This window comes from Budorcas taxicolor, chromosome 24 (assembly GCF_023091745.1).
Source record: "Budorcas taxicolor isolate Tak-1 chromosome 24, Takin1.1, whole genome shotgun sequence".
NCBI lineage: Eukaryota > Metazoa > Chordata > Mammalia > Artiodactyla > Bovidae > Budorcas > Budorcas taxicolor.
The window spans coordinates 41,266,162-41,286,522 of NC_068933.1; the positions used below are offsets into that span (position 1 = coordinate 41,266,162).

The window sequence follows — 20,361 nt, forward strand, 5'->3', positions numbered from 1 at the left end:
AAAGAAAGTTTATTCTCAACTTGAACCCAAGCATCCCTGGGGCAGCTAAGGACATAGTCTCAGAAGTAGTCAAAATTTTTATTTAAAGAGTTTTAATTTCTGGCCTCAATCCATAAGTGATTTTAAAATTCCCCCTAAAGCTAGTCTGGATCATCCAGATCAGCTCAAAACCAAATACTAGGTTTCAGCATTCATTCGCCCTCGTATTTGTAACATCTCTGATGTCAGATAATAATAACTTTAGTTGTGGCAACATAATTAGGACCAAAAAGGCAGCCGTACTATGGGAATGATGCAGTCACCACCAAACCCACAGCATCACGGCTCACTGGCCTATGAAGGGCTTGGCAGTGGTCAAGGACACCAGTGTGGTGGGCGACCTGAGTCACCACAATCGAGGACAGAGTCCAGGCTTCCCGGATTCGGGGCATTGGAGAAGCATTAGAGAGGCATCTGGCACATAAACAGGTAAAGTTCTTAAAAGAAGATGCATCATAGTCAGAGTTCTATTTTTCCATTAATTATTAAAAGCAACGTGGTTGCTTTGTCAGCAAAGAGAGTGAAGATACTATTTGCAAGCTTCCCTCGAGGTGTCTTTACTCTACCCTGATGATGGACGGCTGGTGCTGTAAGTGAGGTGTATCTAAAACTGGGCAGGCTTTCTTGCCTGAGCCTAAAACACATTCCCTTAATTGCTGAGTGAAGACATGACGTGAAATGCATTCAGACTCTGATGGGTCCTGAGAAATCCTGCACTTGTCCCATTGAGAAGTCCAAAGTAAGAACAAAATCTGCAGTTAAGTTTGGGGCAATCAGAGCAGAGAGGACTTGGCCTCCCATTCCTGAACGAAGACAGCGAAGTCAAGACCCATAAGAGAAATGGACACATGTGGATGAGTTCCCCAAGCCTAGCAAAGTAGCAAAGTAGCAAAGATGTGACAGGATAATTCTGTGAGGCTGAGAGAGGCCAGCCACAAGGTGGCTCAAGTTTAGATAACGCCACCACACAATTTGCCATAACCTGATAAAATAGAATCATCATGGACAGAGTGCATCTAAGGACCGCACAGAACTCAGCTGAGAGAGAGACAGAGATTGACTGGAAAGAGCTTGCAGTGTGGAATGAGGACCCTGCTGGACCTGTGTGGACCAACAAAGGGGCACTGGAGGCCTCAGCTGCCCCCTTGTGGACTGAGGGCAGTGCAGACCAGCTGCCCCCCGCCCCTCCCCAGGACATGATGCCATGATGGAGTTATTCTCCAATATCAGCAGGGTTGGAATTACCCAGAGTGCCTGCTAATGTACAGATTTATGGAGCCCTCCCCCGGGGTTCCTGATTCTGCAGGTCTGAGATGGGTAGTGAGATCCTGCATTTCTGACAGCTCCTCAGGTCATGCTGATGTAGTCTGGGGACCACACTTAGAAAGTCACTGCTGGGATGAGGCCAAGCCCCCTAAGTTACATGACACCCAGATCTAAGCGGAACTGCCCGCAGAAGAGAGCTCACGTAGGCATATACTTGTGGGAGGAAACTGACATTGCTCACACACCTGCACACGGGAACTAAGACCTGGGTCGATCAAGGAGACACGGGCCAATAGCTTTCCAAGTCTCCACCGGGTTGTTTCTGCCTCCAGAAGGCGTCACTTCCTGTTCTACTGCTGCACTGAATAGAATTCTTAAATATACTCAGTAATAACATGTTAGTGACTAATCTCTTCAACCCATAATGAAATCAAGGTGATCCGTGTTGGAACCCATGTCCAGAGTATTATAGACAGGATGGCAATGATTCTTTTAAAATACATTATATCAAGTCACCTTCCTGCTCAAAATCCCTGTGGCTCCCTGGTCACTCAAGTACAGGCTACCCCTCCGTGGCCTGCAAGGCTCTCCAGGGCTCGGCCACCCCGCCCCGCTACCCGTGCTCTCGGCCGGCGCCCCAGCTCCTGAGGCGTCGGCCTCAGCTCCACTGGGCAGCTCCTGTTCCTGGCAAGGCTGGGGGCCACCCGCACCTCCGGACCTGCGTGCACGTCCTCACCCACGCCCCGCCACTCCCTCGGGTCTCCGCTCAGACCTCACCTTCTCAGAGACGCATTCCTCTTCCCGGGTCCGATCCCTAGTCGGAGAAGATCCCATATGCCATGGGACAGCTAAGCCCGTGGGCCGCAAGAGAGGCCACTTCAGCGAGAAGCTCGAGCATGCCAGCTCGAGAGCAGCGCCCGCTTGTGGCAATGAGAGGAAGCCCACACCAGCAGTGAAGACCCAGGGCAGCCAAAAATACATAAGTAAAGGAAAATACATAGAGAGAGAAAATAGCATTTTGTTTTTATGAAGTAAATGTGGTTTTGATCATAAAACCTAAAGGCACCATGACAAAAATTAAATACTAGCTCAATCTTTTGAATTTAAATACAAAAATCCAGAATAAAATCTCGGACACTGGACGTGAGCTTAGGGGACCAACCCTACCATGGGGACTGGGTCCAGTCAGGAGGCCAAGGCACCCCCAGAGGGTAGAGCCAACAAGATGTTACAACAGGGACAGCACAGGCCCTCCCTAAATCCAGAGGCTCGGTGCAGACCCCAGGCACCGTGCAGGGCTGGGGTCACAGGGCCACAGGGTCCCTGCACCGTGGGGCCTGCCTGCTGCTGGGCCAGAGTCCTTCCAGGAGCCTTCTCTATCTTTCCACTGGTGTGTGTGCTGAGTTGCTTCAGTCACGTCCAACTGTTTGTGGACTGCAGCCCACCAGGCTCCTCTGTCCATGGGATTCTCCAAGCAAGAATACTGGAGTGGGGTGCCATGCCCTCCCCCAGGGGATCTTCCTGACCCAGGGATCGAACCTGCATCTCTTATGTCTCCTTGCATTGGCAGGCAGATTCTTTACCACTAGCGCCACCTGGGAAGCCCTTTCTATTGATAGTTCTATATATTTAAGGCAATGATACTTTGTTTTGTTTACAAATAGATTATCTGTCAAGAATGCTGTCTTGTTATTACCCTTTGTCAATCTTCTTGTCTATTTTGCTTGCTTGTTCTTTCAGTTGAAATTATGTCAAATATCAGTCATGGTAATAAAACAGGTGTTATTTCCCTATATCGTCTTTTCACCAATAACATGGCATATTTTTAATTTTACTTAATTTTTTATTTAGTACCATATGTAGACTCTTTGCCTTCCTGTCAACTGCATTCACTTTTAATTTTATTGCACTGGGCAGAATTCCTACATAATGATATGTAAATGTACCTTTTTGTTCTTGGTTTTAATGAGAAATGCTTTACCATCAAGAGTAATAAGTATATTGCTTTAAAGAATAAAATGAGGAGATAGCCATTTGTTAAGAAAACAACTCAGGCACCAAACTCGAAAACGGGGGCCGCAGCCTGCTGGTACCTGACCGGGGTCAGCCCTGGGTCCCCGGGGCTGCAAACTCCCACGAATGGGGGCCCTCTGCCCGGGGCCGTCGGGCTGCGCGCGGAAGCCGCGGGTGCCCGGGAGAGGCCCGCGGCAGCTGCTGAGACTCGTCTGCGGGGACTACCTACAGGCCAGCCCCGCCAGGAAGCCCCGGGCCGGCCGGAGGAGCCCGGCTCGCCGCCCTCGTCGCCGCGGAGCCCGGAGCAGTTGATCCGCATCCAGAGGAGCTAGGCGGCGGCGCTGCTCAGACTCGGGGCGCGTAACGTGCCGGTGGGTTTTGGTGAGAGTTGGAAGAAGCACCTCAGCGGGGAGTTCGGGAAGCCATACTTCATAAAGCTTACGGGATTTGCTGCGGAAGAAAGAAAACATTACCCTGTTTACCCTCCCCCTCACCAAGTCTTCACATGGAGCCAGATGCGTGACGCAAGAGATGTGAAGGTCGTCATCTTGGGACAGGATCCGTATCACGGACCCGATCAAGCTCATGGGCCCTGCTTCAGGGTTCAGAGACCCGTGCCGCCCCCGCCCAGTTGGGAAAACATTTACAGAGAGCTGTCTACAGACACAGATGGCTTTGCTCACCCTGGTCGTGGAGATTCATCCGGATGGGCCAGACAAGGTGTTCTGCGGCTCAACGCTGTCCTCACGGTCCGGGCGCATCAGGCCGATTCTCGTAAAGAGAGAGGTTGGGAGCAGTTCACCGATGCCGCTGTGTCGTGGCTCAATCAGAACGCCCACGGCCTTGTCTTCTTGCTCTGGGGCTCTTATGCTCAGAAGGGCAGTGCCGTTGATAGGAAGCGGCACCACGTGCTGCAGACCACACGCCCCTCACCGCTGTCGTGAAGAGGGGCTTCTTCGGATGCAGGCATTTCTCTAAAACCAACGAGCTGCTGCAGAAGTCCGGCAAAGAGCCCATCAACTGGAAGGACCTCTGACCTTGTGACCTGGATCCTGGGGGTGACATTGACCCTGGGGATTGAGCAGTTTTCTAGAAGCTGTGAAATAGAAGTATTGGTCGTTTATGAAGTCAAAGTAAGAAGAAAATCTCCCTCGTGATTCTCAAGCACCCGGCACAAGGGAACATGTTTCAAGCGGAGCAGCCATGAGCCAGACTGCCTGGGAGGGGCAGCTTTGTTCAGCTAGAGATAACTGGACCACACCAGCTGTGGCTCAGGCTTCCCGGAAGGGATCTGAGGTGGAGTGCTGACTCTTCCCCTTTGTTGGCACCTTCATGGTTAGAGCAGGGAGAGAAGCCCCTTCTGTTACAGCCAGCTGCTGCCTGTTTCTACTGATAGGTTAGACTTTAGATTTGGGGGTGCTGACTGTGCTTATTTGGGAAGGGCCCCTTTGCCTACCCTAGCATTTCAGCCTGATCTGTGGTCTTTCATGGAGCCCTCAGGAAGACTGAGGATGTTTTGCCAGTTCCCAGAAATTAGGAGTTGATTTCCTGCCTGTAGTAGAGGTGAAAATTGCTAAGGAACCATCCTTGGTGTGAACTTTCAGTGAATAGAAGCTGGGAAAAGCAAATTTGGTCTTATTTATACAGTAATTCTGGAGAAGGCAATGGCACCCCACTCCAGTACTCTTGCCTGGAAAATCCCATGGATGAAGGAGCCTGGTAGGCTGCAGTCCATGGGGTCGCTAAGAGTCGGACATGACTGAGCGACTTCACTTACACTTTTCACTTTCATGCATTGGAGAAGGAAATGGCAACTCACTCCAGTGTTCTTGCCTGGGGAATCCCAGGGACTGGGGAGCCTGGTGGGCTGCCATCTATGGGGTCAAACAGAGTCGGACACGACTGAAGCGACTTAGCAGCAGCAGCAGCAGCATACAGTAATTTCTTCAGGTGTTTCTAAGGAGTAAGCTATGGAGGTTGAACATGAAGCAGAAAGCGTTGTTTTAAGAGGAAAGAAATGCTTTCTTCCTGGGTACATCCTGAGTTGGAGTTTTTGAGCCACCAGAGACTGCCAGTGCTGTTTCTTCATTTAGAGGGGCGGGGGTTGGACTGAAATCACTTTAGGATTTTTCTTTTCTGCGACACTGGTGAACTTTGCTTTTTAAAAAAGATACGCAGATATGTATATATATCTGTTTATATATATTTTATATATATATATCTGTTTATATATATTTTATCTGTTTATATATATATGTTTATATGTATATATATCTGTGTATATATATCTGTTTTATATATTAATCCTGTTTTTTTTAAGAGACAGCCTTTATTAGGTGTGCACCTCCATCCCCAGATGACACAGTTTTGCTGTAAGCTGGGTTTAAAGGGTTAATGCAGCTGGGTTTAAAGCTGCCTGAGTTTGATAATAAAAGACTGTTGAAGTTTAAAAAAAAAAGAAAACAACTCAAATATTGGAAATAAGGCATAAAGATGACTGCATGTCTTTTCAAAGCCATGTGGAAGCTTCACCACCACCCCAGGGGTCACCTCATTCTCCAGCAGCATGTACTTTCATTTTGTTTATTATTTAGCACTGATAAAGCCGAGACCTTGTGAGGTTATATAGTAACTTGTAGGCTTAGATCTACTGGAGAGGTGAATGATTTTTGTCTAAAACATAACCCCACAGGTCTCAGTGTTACTGCCTGGCAGGCATTAACCTCTTTTCCCTGGGAGGCAGCAAACTAGCTTCAGCAGCCCTTACCTGGCTGACACACACTCTGTGAACAGCCCCATCCTGCTTCTAGTCTCCTGACTTAGATAAATCGTTGACACAGACTCACTACACATTTAGAGGAAAGTCATGTTTCTAACTTCTTAAAAAATTACACTGTTTACACATTCATAAATAATGACATATATCACACTCAATTACAATTGTGGTAAGGGTTATGAAAGAAATGGAGGTAGGGGAACTTATCTTGGACTGAGAGTTTCTGGAGGAAATGCTGTTTTAACCATGCCCTGGAGGCTGGCTGCACTTCCAGGAGACACGGGGGTGGGAAAGAGAGGCCACCAGCTGGTTCTTCCTAGGGTGATCTTCTGACTACATCCAAAGGTTCCCACAGTCACAGAGGAAGGTCACCAAAAATTACTCTCTACACTTGCTAGGCAGCTGCTGCTGCTGCTAAGTCGCTTCAGTCATGTCTGACTCTGTGCAACCCCATGGACAGCAGCCCACCAGGCTCCCCCATCCCTAGGATTCTCCAGGCAAGAACACTGGAGTGGGTTGCCATTTCCTTCTTCAATGCATGAAAGTGAAAAGTGTAAGTGAAGTCGCTCAGTCGTGTCCGACTCTTAGCGACCCCATGGACTGCAGCCCACCAGGCTCCTCTGTCCATGGGATTTTCCAGGCAAGAATACTGGAGTGGGTTGTTGCCAGGCAGAGCTACCTCGTATTTCCACACCAATACAATTTTCAAAATAAACATAATAAACAATAGTGGTAATTATATCCAATGCTGACTCAGAATGTATCACAGTGCTCTAAGTCTGGTATTAAACACTTGAAGTGTGTTATCTTCAGTCCTCAGGACAATCCCGCAAGGTGGTTACTATTATTATCTCCAGTGTACAGATGAGCAAACTGAGTTCCCGAGAGGTGAAGTTATACGCCCCAGGATACACACGAAGCCTGTCTGACATCAGACCTGAGCAGCTTTGCTGTCCCACCTCTCCCAAGGATATATCCCTTTAAGCTTGTGCTCCTTTATAGTGGGGAAGGAGTGCGTGATTCTCATGTTCTAGCACCATGGCAAGGAAGGAACAGGCAGGTGAAGCATATGAAGGGCCCTGGAACTCAGTGTTTTCTTTGCTGGCCCAGCTCATTTCTGAAGCTTCCTGCTGCACTGATCTGGGAGTAAAAAGCAGGGTTTGCTAAGAGTGGCTTTTCAACAAGCAGAGCGTCTCGTTGAAAACCTGTTTACCCCATGCCTCTGCTTTTATTCCCCAACACAGCCCCCACTGCTGTTTCCCTTGTCTGTGAGCCCTGAGCTCTTGTCCAGAAGCTTTTAGCCCAACTGGGTAGGCAAAAAGCCTCCTCCGCCATTCACCTGACAACTGGCTTTGAGTTTCTGTTAAGTGTTTGCCTGACTGCTTAGTCAAGGATTGAGAGTCCATTGTGAACCGAGTCCATCTGCCTTGATCGTGCGTAAGCTTTCCAGAGTTTGCCGCTTGGTTTTTGTTCCTTTTCTTTCTCCATTGGTTCTTTCTGCTTTTAAGCTGAGAATTATATAAAAATGTAGTTTTCCTGTCATCTTCCTTTATCTTATATTCAAGGAGAATACATGTGTCTTTTGTGTATATTTCCCAAGTGACCCAGAGGTATATTAAATGCTGTCCCAGGTCCCTGCGGCTTGGAATCTAATACCAGTCATGGCCCTTAGTGACTTCTAAAAAATCTTAAATAGCCCACAACAAAATCACAAAATCTCAGAACTAAAGGCCCCTTAGAGATCATCTAGCCCCATGTCTATATTTTGTGCAGTGGAAAAGAAAGACTGGTAAGCTTCCTGTGGTAAGACCGCCCCTGCGTACATAATATTTACTTTGGATTATATGTTTTGCCTTCCCAAGTGTACACTCTTTGAGAACAAAGACCTCTGAAAAACATTTTTCATATATCATCTGTACACGTGATATATTGATCCTGATAGAGAGAAGAGAGTAGCATTCTCTCCACTTCAAAGATGAACGAATTGAGGTCCAGAGAGAATACCTTTTCCAAGATCACATTTCCAGCTAGGAAATGGCATATGTGAAATTCAGACCAACCCATTCTGAATCAAAGCCCTTCTCTTACCCCATGATAATGTCCCAAACCCTGGTGACTCAGACAGTAAAGAATCTTCCTGCAATGCATGAGAGCCAGGTTCAATCCCTGGTTTGAGACGATCCCCTGAAGAAGTAAATGACACACCACACCAGTATTCTTGTCTGTAGAATCCCATGGACAGAGGAGCCTGGCAGGCTACAGTTCATGGGGTCACAAAAGAGTTGGACGTGACTGAATGACTTAGAGAATGCATATTACCTTGCATTAATGATGAAAAATAAATGAGATAAAATCAACAATATTTTTAAAATATTGAGTACCTCATAGATGCCAGGCACCATTCAAAACATTGAGGCTAAAGCCAGGAACAAAACAAAGATCTCTGTTCTTATTCCTAAAGGCAAAAATAGTCAATGAGAGGATAAATGGGTGAAATACGCAGTATGTCAAATGAAAGAGAGCACTAGGAAGAAAATGAGCTCGGGAAATGGGAAGGGCTGTGCCCAGGGTTAGAGGACAGAGCATGGCTTTAGATATGATGACCTGGGTCAGCCTCATCAAGAAACTGACCCTTGAGCGAAGATCTGAGAGGTGAGAGAAGAAGGTGGATGAATATCTAGGGAGAGCCATCCAGAAAACAGAAATGGGAAGTGGAAAGGCCCTAAAGTGAGAGCATGCTGAAAGGTCCAAAGAACAAGAAGGCCAGCAAGGTGGATGCACAGTGAGCCGGGAGAGGGGATGACGCCACGAGGGCACAGAAGTCACAGGAAAGCACAGTGGCCGGCTGGTGCAGAGCAGGAGGCGCTTCCAAAGGACGCGTGCTGCTGGAGGGCTTTGTGCAGAGGGATGTTGTGGTTTGACTTATGTTTTTGTTTTAAATTCTATTTTATTTATTTGGCTATGTTGGGTCTCAGTTGTAGCATGTGGGGTTGAGGTCGCTAACCAGGGATGGAACCCGAGCCCTCTGCACTGGGAATACGGAGTTTTAGCCACTGGACCACCAGGGAAGTCCCTGACTTATGTGTTAAAGGCTCGCTCTGGTTGCTGTTCTGAGATGAGACTACAGGGAGGAAAGGGAAGAAGCAGGGAGATGTGTCAGGAGACTATTACAAGAGAGAGAGAGGCTGGCGGCTTGGGCCAGGATAATAGCAGGGCATGGAAGGGAGAAAGTGGCCAAATTTTAGATAGATCTTATTTTATTATGAAAATTTTCAAACACTGTGAAAGCAGGGAGAGTGATACAGAAAACTCCCATAAATCCATCACTCAGATTCAGTAATTTTCTAGATTTTGCCAACTTTTCTTCGGAGAAGGCAATGTTAACCCACTCCAGTACTCTTGCCTGGAGAATCCCAGGGACAGCAGAGCCTGGTGGGCTGCCATCTCTGGGGTCACACAGAGTCAGACACGACTGAAGCGACTTAGCAGCATCAGCAGCAACATCATACTCAACAGTGAGAAGCTGAGAGCAAGATCAGTAAAAGACAAGGCTGCCCATTCTCACTGTTTTACTCAACAGCCCAGTCTCGCCACTTTCATTCAACAGAGTACTGGAAATCCAAGCCACAGCAATCAGACAAGAAAAGGCAGTAAAACAAATTCAAACTGCAGAGGAAGTAAAAATGTCACTGTTAGGAGATGATCTGATAGTATACATAGAAAATCCAAAATATTCTAGTAAAAAAAACTACTGGAACTCATCAATAACTTTGGTAAAATTGCAAGTTACAAAATTAATGTACAAAATTTATTGTGCTTCTATACGCTAACAATGAACTATCAGAAAGAGAGATAAAGGAAATAATCTTATTCACATTAATATCAAAAAGAACAAAATAAGATAAATCTAACCAAGGAGGTAACAATCTGTTCCTAGAAAACTAAAAGATACTAATGAAAGAAATTGAAGATGACACAAACAGCCAGTAAGATATAGCATGTTCGTTCATTGATTGGAGGATATTATTATGATAACTATACTATTCCAGGAAATCTACAGATTCAATGCAATTCCTGTCAAAATACCCATGGCATTCTTCACAGAACCAGAACAAACAATTCTAAAATTTGTATGGAAAACTAAAAGACCCCAAATAATCAAAACAGTTTTGAGAAAGAACAGAGCTGGAGGTATCATGCTCCCTGATTTCAGGCTATACTACAAAGCTATAGCAATCAAAACAGTACATTACTGGCACAAAAAGAGATGCAGAGATCACTGAATAGACAGCCCAGAAATAAACGCATGGACTTACGGACAACTAATCTAGGACAAAGGAGGAAGAATATACAGTGGGAACAGACAGCCTCTTCAATAAGTGGTGTTGGGAAAACTGGACAGCTACATACAAAAGAAAAAACTAGACTACTCTCTCACACTACGCACGAAAATAAACTCAGATGGATTAAAAACTTAAACATAAGACCTGAAACCATAAAACTCCCAGAAGAAAAGAAGCAGTAAAGATCTTTGACATCAGTCTCAGTAATATTTTGGGGGATATGTATCTTCAGGCAAAGAAAACAAAAGCAAATAAACAAATGGGACTATTTCAAACTTAAAAACTCTTGCACAGTGAAGGAAACTATCAACAAAGAGTCACCTAATGAATGGGAGAAGACACTTGCAAACCATGTATCCAACACAGAGTTCATCTCCAAAATACACACGAACTCATAGAATTCAACATTAAAAAAATCCAGTTTAAAAATAGGCAGGTGATCTGAGTGGATATTTTTCCAAAGAAGACATGCAGATAGCCAATAAGCACATGAAAAGATTCTTGAAATCACTAATCATCAGGAAAATGCAAACCAAAACCACAATGGAATATCACCTCGCATTTGTCAGAATGGGCTGTCATCAAAAAGACAACAAATAAATGTTGGCAAGGATACGGAGCAAACACTCATGCACTGTTGGTGGAAATGTAAACCGATGCAGCCACAGTGGAAAACAGTATGGAGATTTCTCAAGAAATTTAAAACACAACTAATATTGACCCAGCAATTCTACTTTTGGATATTTACCCAAAGAAAACAAAAACAGTAATTAGAAAAGATGCACTCCAACAGTCATTGCAGCATTATTTACCAAAGCCATAACATGGAAGCAATCAGTATACAAAGAAAATGTGGCATACACATATACAATAGAATATTCAGTTCAGTTCAGTTCAGTCGCTCAGTCGTGTCCGACTCTTTGCAACCCCATGAATCACAGCACACCAGGCCTCCTGTCCATCAACAACTCCCAGAGTTCACTCAAACTCACGTCCATCGAGTCGGTGATGCCATCCAGCCATCTCATCCTCTGTCATCCCCTTCTCCTTCTGCCCCTAATCCCTCCCAGCATCAGAGTCTTTTCCAATGAGTCAACTCTTAGCATGAGGTAGCCAAAGTACTGGAGTTTCAGCTTCAGCATCATTCCTTCCAATGAACACTCAGGACTGATCTCCTTCAGAATGGACTGGTTGGATCTCCTTGCAGTCCAAGGGACTCTCAAGAGTCTTCTCCAACACCACAGTTCAAAAGCATCAATTCTTCGGCGCTCAGCCTTCTTCACAGTCCAACTCTCACATCCATACATGACCACTGGAAAAACCATAGCCTTGACTAGATGGACCTTTGTTGGCAAAGTAATGTCTCTGCTTTCGAATATGCTATCTAGGTTGGTCATAATCCTCCTTCCAAGGAGTAAGCATCTTTTAATTTCATGGCTGCAGTCACCATCTGCAGTGATTTTGGAGCCCAGAAAAATAAAGTCTGACACTGTTTCCACTGTTTCCCCATCTATTTGCCATGAAGTGATGGGACCAGATGCTATGATCTTAGTTTTCTGAAAGTTGAGTTTTAAGCCAACTTTTTCACTTTCCACTTTCACTTTCATCAAATTACTCAGCCATAAGAAACAATGAAATCTTGCCATTTGCAACTATATGGATGGACCTAGAGGGTAATATGCTAAGTAAAATAAGTCAGACAAAAAGATAAATACTGTGTGATTTTGCTTATATATAGAATCTAAAAAATAACTGGACAGCTACATGCAAAAGAATAAAACTGGACTAAAACAAGTGAACAAACAAAACAGAAACAGAGTTATAGACTCAGAGAACAAACAAGGAGTTTACAGGAAGGAGGGAGAAGGACAAAGAAGGAAATAGTAAGGGCGACCAACAGGCACAAGCCTGCAGTCACAAAGTAAATCCCTCACAAGTATGAAATGTACAGAGCAGGGAATAATATTATTATAACTAGGTGTAATTAGACATCACGATGCTCACTTTGGCAATCTACAGAAATATCAAAAGACTAGGTTATGTAATAGGAAATAACATATAGTGTTGTGGTTCAGTTACACTTTAAAAACAAACACACAACCAAACTCATGGAAAAAAGAGATCAGATATGTGGTTACCAGAGGCAGGGGTCGGGGAGAGGGGACTGTCAGTTCATAAGGTAAATAAGATAAAGACAGTTCATAACAAACTGTCAGTTATAAGATACATAAGTACTAGGGACGTGATGTACAACGTGATAGATACAACTAACACAGCTCCATTTTATGTATGACAGAGCAAATCATAAGAGTTCTCAACACAAGGAAGAAATTGTTTTTACTTCTTTCATTTTGTATTTACATGGAATGATGGATGGATTTCACTAAACTTACCGTGGTCATCATTTCATGGTGTATATAAGTTGAATCATTACACTATATACCTTAAACGTACACAGTACTTTATGTCAAGTAGATCTCAATAAAATTGGAAAAAAAATGAACATCTCTTACATAAATATAATTATCATATCTATAGCATCACCCACTCAATGGACATGAGTTTGAGCAAGCTCCAGGAGATGGTGAAGGACGGGGAAGCCTAGCGTGCTGCAGTCCATGGGGTCGTAAAGAGACGGACGTGACTGAGCAACAACAATAAAATCATAAATAACTCAGTAACTCTCAGACCATAATCTAATTTTCCCAGTTGTCTTAGCAGTTCTGTCCCACATAGCAGTTCTGTCAAGTGTTCCAAATCTCAAATACGCCCATCCGCTCCCCTGTAGTGTCACGAATTTGTTCCCCTTTCAGCCATATTTGTTGTAATTGAAGGCAACTCTAGAAGGTAGACTGGTTAGATTCAGTTTCCTGTTTTTCATCACGAATATTTCACAGATGAATTGTATTTCCTAAAGCGTTACAGCAGGAGGTGCCCAAAGCCTGGTGGCCCCACGTACAGCTAATTCAGAGAGCGACCATCCCCATGCCCATGGTTAGTAAGGAGTAAAGGCATTTAAAGCCGTGCAAACTGACCTCGATGTCCAGACTCTAGTCACTGCAGCTCTGCTCCCACTTTGAGCTTATGAAGGGGTAGAGAGACCTGGATTGTCAGCGAGCCTTGGCATCTAACCTTCGCATCTATACTTCTCAACATATAAACACTTAGGGAACTCTCTGAACCAAGATTCCTGTCTGCACAATGGTTACAAAAATGACTCATCTTGGAACAATGAGTAAACAGTCATTCATTGTTGAACTATAGACTACGAAGAACTGATTCAGTAAGAGTCCACTTAAATTTAAGATGAGCTTTAACTAGTCTATATTTTCCTGTGCAAAATCAACGTTCAGTTCGTTTCAGTTCAGTTGCTCAGTCATGTCTCACTCTTTGAGACCCCATGGACTGCAGCATGCCAAAAATTGAATTAAATCAATTTTATATCTCTGTTATTAATATTCTATACTAAATCTCTTTGAATATAGATATGGGAATCTTCAGGGAAATTATTTTGCTTTTCTTGAGGTCAAATGGAAGTAGGAATAAAGTTCTCACTAAAATTATTTTGTCTCTAAGAAAATATTCCAGAATTTATAGGATTCCCAGTATGGCTTCAAATCATGCTCAATCAGTCCCACACCTAGAGGAAGCCCACCCTACAGAAAGCTGGGCACATTTGAGGAAGAAAAAATTTCTCTGACATAAAAGCAAACTCAGATGTGCACAGCAGGTTGAGAAATCGCGAGTTAAAAGTTTGAATATTTTGGAGTCAGTTATCTTTAGAAAAACACTTAGATGGAAGGCCTTAACTGTAACTTCTCGTAACAGAATTAAGCTGAGCCAAACAGAAACCCAAGCATCTGACAGTGGATCTAAGTCCTGCATTGTCTCCTTGATTTCTTTCCCAACTTCTGCTTATCCAGTATAAAATGAGCAGCTATAAAATACATCTTAAGAGTAAAATTAAAAAAAGGTTAGTTTTTCATGGTCCTCAGGATGGAACACAGAAATGTGTGGGCTGGTTCTGGCCCGAGTACAATTGAGAAATGGGTTTACTAATCCCTAAATCTTACTTTTGTCTGCCCATATAATTTTGCTTTATTAATAGATGTTGTCTTAACCTGGGTTATCCCAGAGGCAGACTCCAAGCCAAGGATTTGTGTGTATGTTATTTATTAAGGATATTCTCTCAGGAGAAACATGTAAGAGAGTGGGGAAAACAAGCTGCCCACAATCTCACAAAACTGGGAAGATTAAAAACTGGAATTCATGACTATTGAGTAAACATCCCCAGATTTAATTAGGACCTTTAAAGGATTACATCCTAAAAGTAAAACTGAACTTAAATGGATGAGACCTTTACAAACACTGAAATCCAACCTCAAATCAACTAATGATGGAAAGCAATGTACCCCATTTTAACTATCTGGCAAAAACTGGGGAGAAAAAACCTTTTGACAAAGATATCATCATTCAAGCAGCTATAATTCTTCATACATAATGTCTGAGAATTAATCAAAATTTTAATGTATGCCAACAGACTAGCCCAAGAGAAAAAAATAGATAATAGAAACAGGCCAACAGATGACCCAGATATCAGTTATCAGACATGGGCTCTAAAATAAAAATAAAGTAGGAGACATCTGTTCTGCTCTATCCATCCTTGAATCCTGCATTCCAAAGAAATGCTTTAAACACTTTCAACTCTAATATTGACTTCTACTTTCTCACATGACATGCTCATATTGCTATCTCTGAATTCATACATTTCAGTTATTATTGATTGACCTCCTATTATAATTGATATGACGGTAGCTTTCTTTGCACTTTCCTGTCTTACAAATCTCTCTCACATACCTCATTGTTTCCCCTCTTCTTATAGAATACAGTTACAACCAATATATAGTTAAGCCAACATTCAGGGTTCATTTTATTAAGGTTTTATGAATACTGATTTCCACTGAGCCAATTACTGTACAACAGTTCCGTTCATGTACAAGTCACAGTTTTCCAGCAGTTAATAATTGACTCATTTTTACCTAACATTGATTCTGATAGGTAGTGAAAGTCACTCAGTCGTGTCCAACTCTTTGCAACCCCATGGACTATACAATCCGTGGAATTCTCCAGGCCAGAATACTGGAGTAGGTAGCCTTTCCATTGTCCAGGTGATCTTCCCAACCCAGGGATCGAACCCAGGTCTCCCACATTGCAGGTGGATTCTTTACCAGCTAAGCCACAAGGGAAGCCCTCTGATAGGTAAGAACTATACAAAAAAGATCTTAATGACCCAGATAACCATGATGGTGTGGTCACTAACCTAGAGCCAGACATCTTGGAGTGCAAAATCAAATGGGCCTTAGGAAGCATCACTACAAACAAAGTTAGTGGAGGTGATGGAGTTTCAGCTGAGCTATTTCAAATTCTAAAAGATGATGCTGTGAAAGTGCTGCACTCAATATGCCAGCAAATTTGGAAAACTCAGCAAAGGCCACAGGACTGGAAAAGGTCAGTTTTCATTTCAATCCCAAAGAAGGGCAATGCAAAGAATGTTGAAACTACAGCACAATTGCACTCATTTCACATGCTAGAAAAGTAATGCTCAAAATTCTCCAAGAGAGGCTTCAACAGTATGTGAACAGAGAACTTCCAGATGTTCAAGCTGGATTTAGAAAAGGCAGAGGAACCAGAGATCAAATTGCCAACATCCATTGGATCATAGAAAAAGCATGAGACTATCAGAAAGACATCTACTTCTGCTTCATTGACTACGCTAAATGAAGTCTTTGACTGTGTGGATCACAGCAAACTGTGGGAAATTCTTAAAGAGATAGGAACACCAGGCTACTGTACCTGCCTCCTGCAAAACCTGTATGCAGGTCAAGAAGCAACAGTTAGAACCAGATATGGAACAATGGACTGGTTTCAAATTGGGAAAGGAGTACGTTGAGACTGTATATTGTCACCATACTTATTTAACTTATATGCAGAGTACATCATGATAAATCTCAGACTGGTTGAAGCACAAGCTGGAATCAAAACTGCCAGGAGAAATACCAATAATAACCTCAGAGATGCGGATGACACCACCCTGATGGCAGAAAGCGAAGGGGAACTACAGAGCCTCTTGATGAAGGTGAAAGAGGAGAGTGAAAAACCTGGCTTAAAATTCAACACTCAAAAACCTAAGATCATGGCATTCAGTCCCATCACTTCATGGCAAATAGATGGGGAAACAATGGAAACAGTGACAGACTTTATTTTGGGGGGCTCCAAAATCACTGCAGATGGTGACTGCAGCCATGAAATTAAAAGACACTTGCTCCTTGGAAGAAAAGCTATGACCAACCTGCTGCTGCTGCTAAGTCGCTTCAGTTGTGTCCGACTCTGTGCAACCCCATAGATGGCAGCCCACCAGGCTCCCCCGTCCCTGGGATTCTCCAGGCAAGAACACTGGAGTGGGTTGCCATTTCCTTCTTCAATGCATGAAAGTGAAAAGTGAAAGTGAAGTTGCTCAGTCATGTCCGACTCCCAGACAGCATATTAAAAAGCAGAGACATTACTTTCCGACAAAGGTCCATCTAGTCAAAGCTATGGTTTTTCCAGTAGTCATGTGTGGATGTGAGAGCTGGACCATAAAGAAAGCTGAGCACCAAAGAATGGATGCTTTTGAGCTGTGGTGTTGGAAAAGACTCTTGAGAGTCCCTTGGACTGCAAGGAAATAGGAACCCACTCCAGTATTCTTGCCTGGAGAATCCCATGGACGGAGGAGCCTGGTGGGCTACAGTCCACAGGGTTGCAAAGAGTCGGACACGACTGAGTGACTTCACTTTCACTTTCACTTTCACTTTGGACTGCAAGGAAATCAAACCAGTCCATTTTAAAAGAAATCAACCCTGAATATTCACTGAAGGGACTGATGCTGAAGCTGAAGCTCCAATACTTTGGCCATATGATGTGAAGAACTGATTCACTGGAAAAGATCCTGATGCTGGGAAAGATGGAAGGCAGGAGGAGAAGGGGACGACTGAGGATGAGATGGCTGGATGGCATCACTGATTCACTGGATGTGAGTTTGAGCAAGCTCTGGGAGACAAAGGACATTGAAGCCTGGCGTCCTACAGTCATGGAGTCGCAAAGAGTCGGTCAAGACTGAGCAACTAAACAACAACAACAAATCGCTGGATCCCCCTCAAGTGCCCCAATTTTTTAAAGCCTCTATCAATACTATTCTCAACATAGTTAAGATGCATATGGCTAACCATCAGTTCTTATTTATTTGCTCTAGAAACTTCCTGTCTAAAGTCTTTCATATCCCCCTGTTCAAAGTGTGCTGACTGATTTCTAAGACCACGGATAGCTATCACCTCACAACCTCATAAATTATAAAACTAGAAAATCCTTTATTTATCTCTTACACTGATCCCCGCATTTCCCGGATCCATGTGTTGGTCTACACCCTTGTTTTGGCATACCTCCCAAGAAACTCCACATTAGAAATAAAATGCCCAAGAGTCTGCATGTTCTGGGCCCCTCTCTGCCCGGGCCCCTCATGACAGCACCTGCTGTCACCAGGCAGGCCCCCAAACACTGTGGTTCTATCTATCTATCTGTCCATGTGGGCACTTGGCAGAGTTTACACAGGACAGGCCAATGGCCAGTGTACACCTTTGCTGCAGGGACCTCCCCTACAGTCACCACATCTGTTTCATATTTATTCACCTCAGAGGAGTCACCATCACCTCCCCCAGTATCACACAGGATTCTAGTTTTATCTTGGGCTACTTGAGTAATACAGCCCAGATTCCATCTCCGAATAATGGAACCGAACACCTCCCTACCTCGGGGCAATGGACCACATCCTCAAATGAAGGCTCCTTGTTTCCAGCAGACTGACAGGTTACCCAAACTTCATGTGCTGACATTCCAGACGCAGTGGAATTCTCCAGGTGCCTAGAACATCTGCAATGACTGAGATTTGGGACAAAGTTTGAGCCTTTCAAACACTGTGCAAATTAACAGAGACAGTAAAGCTTTGGAGACAACAGCTATGCAACTGTCTTTGGAGACAATCATTTACTAGCTGGGCAATCTAGGACAAATTACTTAACCTCCTTGAACCTAGATTTCCTATCTGTAAAACATGAATGATAATAGTGCCTACCTCACAGGGTTTTTATGAGGACTAAGTAAGCTATTATTTTATTTGATGTCTGGATTTTACCTGTGACATGTTCTCAGGGCCGCAAATGCCTTCCCCTCTTTCCTGTTGAGAGGTGAAGTACATGTCCTCTCCTTTGAGTCTGAGAGGACTTGTGACCACCTTGACGAGCAGAGTGCAATGGAAGTGCTCTTGGTGGCTAGGTCAGGAAAGGCCATACAGGTTCTGCCTGGCTCTCTTGGGACCCTGGCTCTTGGAGAAGTCAGCCCCCATGTAGGGAGTCTGACTAATCCAGCTCAGCACGATGGAGCATCCACAGAAAGATGCTTCAGGGCATCAGCCCCGCAAAGCCCCCAGCAGACAGCCAGCAAACTGTTCACCGTGTAGGGAGCCCACATGGCCACCCAGCCTAGGAAAGCCTTCGGACGACAAGCGTCTGACTGCAACCCACACAAGAGCCACCCCACTGGCCCCTTCCAGGCTCCTGAGCCACAGGCAGGGGTGAAGTGAAACAGCTTATGGGCTGGCGTGCTATGCAGGTTACGACACAGCGACAGCCACCAGCAGAGTGAGCAGCAGGCGGCAGCAGTGACACCAATACTGGTGCCGCCCTCGGTCCCTGAAGCCCTGGCATCGCGCCTCCCGCTCTCCACCGCGTGAAGGCCCTGGGGTGTCCCGGTTCAACCCTCGGGCTGCAGTGAAGAGTCGCGCCTCTTCAGAGCCTGGTTTCTTTCAATTCTCTGCTAGATTGCCTGTCTAACTTCTATCAAGAAAGTCTGAATAAACTTTAGATAAGCACTTAAAATTATTTCCTGGAAGCTCAGCAAACTGAACATGTGAATCCTCCTAGGCTGCGCAATTGAAAACAAGTTATGTAATTTCTGTTCTCGGCGGAAAGGGCTGTGTGAGACGCAGAACCCTGGGACTGCTGCCTGTCGTCTGGAATCACATTTTAAAGAAATAGATGAAGTGCACAGAAACGTGAATGATGAAATGGTAGGAACAGAAATTAGAGCAGTGGGGACGACAGGCACGACTTCTGTCTTTCTCTGAGAATTCCTGACGACTTAGCTTAGGGGCTCATTTCTTGAGGAGTGGGTTATTTTTACCGCCGTTGACTGTGATGCCTCCATGACACCTATTATTGCCAAATGCCTGCAAGGTACTTCTCAGACCTCAACACCACTGCAGGGTCAAGGTTCCAATGTGCCTGCTATCCCTTCAGCTATTTCAAATGTCCCATCAGCTATCTCAGTTATTTCTGGAATTCCTTCTTCGACGAGGAAGTTAGTTTCTTTAAGAACTGTTATTTTTTAAACTTGGCTTTTTTTCTTCCTTGCTGCTTTCTTCGCTACCAACACTTTCCAGTCCATCCATTTAGGATGGTATCATCTGGGACGGCATTACAATCTTCGTGAAGATGGCTAATAAACAGAGATCAGATCTGAACCGTACAAATACCATATTTGTGGCCATGCCTTATCCTCCTGCTCCACATGCTCAGGATGTCTTGTGGCACATTTAAGGAACACTTGGTAATGTGTAAGATTTGCTAATGTAAGATCTGAAATCTCTAAGGCAATCGCTATTCTTTTAAAAACTCAAGGAAATATTTGGAAAATTCAACTGTTGGTGCTATGTGTCCTGGTGTCTACACTTGACTAAACAGAACAGAGAGTCTTAACCACTGAACCATCAGTGAAGTCCCTTTTGACACTCTGGAACCCCAAAGAGGGCCGTGAACGGTGCAGGCCGTGAGCTAC

At 44.4% G+C, this 20,361-nt stretch overlaps 1 pseudogene; it reads left to right on the forward strand.

The window, feature by feature from the left end:
• The first annotated feature begins 3,444 nt into the window (after positions 1-3,444).
• On the forward strand, positions 3,445-4,354 carry LOC128068234 (uracil-DNA glycosylase-like; annotated as a pseudogene).
• The last annotated feature ends 16,007 nt before the right edge of the window (positions 4,355-20,361 follow it).